The sequence below is a fragment of the Arachis hypogaea genome, chromosome 14, assembly GCF_003086295.3.
Source record: "Arachis hypogaea cultivar Tifrunner chromosome 14, arahy.Tifrunner.gnm2.J5K5, whole genome shotgun sequence".
Lineage (NCBI taxonomy): Eukaryota > Viridiplantae > Streptophyta > Magnoliopsida > Fabales > Fabaceae > Arachis > Arachis hypogaea.
Genome location: NC_092049.1, coordinates 29,569,121 through 29,571,765, shown reverse-complemented (window position 1 = coordinate 29,571,765; position 2,645 = coordinate 29,569,121). Strand labels below are relative to the sequence as shown.

At 43.5% G+C, this 2,645-nt stretch overlaps 1 non-coding gene across 1 annotated transcript; it reads left to right on the top strand.

The window, feature by feature from the left end:
• The first annotated feature begins 2,203 nt into the window (after positions 1-2,203).
• LOC112745396 (small nucleolar RNA R71) lies at positions 2,204-2,311 on the top strand. Its single transcript, XR_003173327.1, has one exon. It is a non-coding gene; the product is annotated as a small nucleolar RNA R71 (small nucleolar RNA).
• Positions 2,312-2,645: the final 334 nt, after the last annotated feature.

Below are 2,645 nucleotides of genomic sequence, written 5' to 3'. Positions count from 1 at the left end.
GTGTTTGGATGTGAGTGGTAAAGGGTTAATTAGGGAAGAGTGTTTATTGGGAATAGAGGATGATTGAGAAGAGAGAAGAGAGTGAGTGGAGGTGGATGGGGATCCTGTGGGGTCCACAGATCTTGAGGTGATCCTGTGAGGTCCACAGATCTTGAGGTGTCAAGGCATTTACATCCCTGCACCAATTTAGGCATGCAAAATGCCCTTGCACACAACTCTGGGCGTTCTGCACCAGGTTGGTGCCCATTTTGGGCGTTCAACGCCCATTTGCTGCCATTTCTGGCGTTGAACGCCAGAACCATGCTTGTTCTGGGCGTTCAGCGCCAGGATGCTGCCCATTCTGGGCGTTCAGCGTCAGAACCATGCTCTGTTCTGGCGTTTGAACGCCAGACAGATGCTCCTCCAGGGTGTGATTTTTCTTCTGCTGTTTTTGATTTTTTTGTTTGTTTTGTGACTCCACATGATCATGAACCTATAAAGACATATTACTAAGAAAAATATAGTTAGATAAATAAAAATTGGGTTGCCTCCCAACAAGCGCTTCTTTAATGTCAATAGCTTGACAGTGGGCTCTCATGGAGCCTCACAGATGTGCAGAGCTTTATTGAGACTCTCCAACACCAAACTTAGAGTTTGACTGTGGGGGCTCTGGTTGACTCTGCTTTGAGAGAAGCTTTTTCTGCTTCCTCTCCATGGTTGTAGAGGGAGATCCTTGAGTTTTAAACACAAGGGAGTTCTCATTCCATTGAAGGACTATTTCACCTCTGTCAACATCAATCACAGCTCTTGCTGTGGCCAGGAAAGGTCTTCCTAGGATGATGGATTCATCCTCTTCCTTTCCAGTATCCAGGACTATGAAATCAGCAGGGATGTAAAGGCCTTCAACCTTTACTAACACGTCCTCTACTTGTCCATATGCCCGTTTTCTTGAATTGTCTGCCATCTCTAATGAGATTTTAGCAGCTTGCACCCCATAGATTCCCAATTTCTCTATTACAGAGAGGGGCATGAGGTTTATTCCTGAACCAAGGTCACACAGAGCCTTAAAGATCATGGTGCCTATGGTGCAGGGTATTATGAACTTTCCAGGATCCTGTCTCTTCTGAGGCAATGTCAGTTGATCCAGATCACTTAGTTCATTGATGAACAAGGGAGGTTCAACTTCCCAAGTATCAATGCCAAATAATTTGGCATTCAGCTTCATGATTGCACCAAGAAACTTGGCAGTTTGCTCTTCAGTAACATCCTCATTCTCTTTAGAAGAGGAATACTCATCAGAGCTCATGAAGGGCATAAGGAGGTTCAATGGAATCTCTATGGTCTCTAGATGAGCCTTAGAGTCCTTTGGTTCCTCAGAGGGAAGCTCCTTATTGACCACTGGACGTCCCAGGAGGTCTTCCTCCTTGGGATTCATGTCCTCTCCTCTCCTCACAGGTTCGGCCATGGCGCTTATGTCAATGGCCTTGCACTCTCCTTTTGGATTCTCTTCTGTATTGCTTGGGAGAGTACTAGGAGGGATTTCAGTGATCCTTTTACTCAGCTGGTCCACTTGTGCTTCCAGATTTCTAATGGAAGATCTTGTTTCATTCATGAAACTTACAGTGGCCTTAGATAGATCAGAGACTAAGTTTGCTAAATTAGAAGTATTTTGTTCAGAGTTCTCTGTCTGTTGCTGAGTGGATGATGGAAAAGGCTTGCTATTGCTAAACCTGTTTCTTCCACCATTATTAAAGCCTTGTTGAGGCTTTTGATCCTTCCATGAGAGATTTGGATGATTTCTCCATGATGAGTTATAGGTGTTTCCATAAGGTTCACCTAAATAATTCACCTCTGCTATTGCAGGGTTCTCAGGATCATAAGCTTCTTCTTCATAAGAAGCCTCTTGAGTACTGTTGGATGCAGCTTGCATTCCATGCAGACTCTGAGAGATCATATTGACTTACTGAGTCAATATTTTATTCTGAGCCAATATGGCATTCAGAGTATCAACTTCAAGAACTCCCTTCTTCATAGGCGTCCCATTACTCACAGGATTCCTTTCAGAAGTGTACATGAACTGGTTATTAGCAACCATGTCAATGAGTTCTTGAGCTTCTGCAGGCGTTTTCTTTAGGTGAATGGATCCACCTGTAGAAGTGTCCAGTGACATCTTTGATAGCTCAGATAAACCATCATAGAATATATCCAGGATGGTCCATTCTGAAAGCATGTCAGAAGGACACTTTTTGGTCAACTGTTTGTATCTTTCCCAAGCTTCATAGAGGGATTCACCTTCTTTCTGTCTGAAGGTTTGAACATCAGCTCTAAGCTTGCTCAGCTTTTGAGGAGGAAAGTACTTGGCTAAGAAAGCCGTGACCAGCTTATCCCAAGAGTTCAGGCTGTCTTTGGGTTGAGAATCCAACCATAATCTAGCTCTGTCTTTTACAGCAAAAGGGAAAAGCATGAGCCTGTAGACTTTAGGATCTACTCCATTAGTCTTAACAGTATCACATATCTACAAGAATTCAGTTAAGAACTGAAAAGGATCTTCAGATGGAAGTCCATGAAACTTGCAGTTCTGCTGCATCAGAGAAACTAATTGAGGTTTCAGCTCAAAGTTGTTTGCTCCAATGGCAGGAATGGAGATGCTTCTTCCATGTTAATTG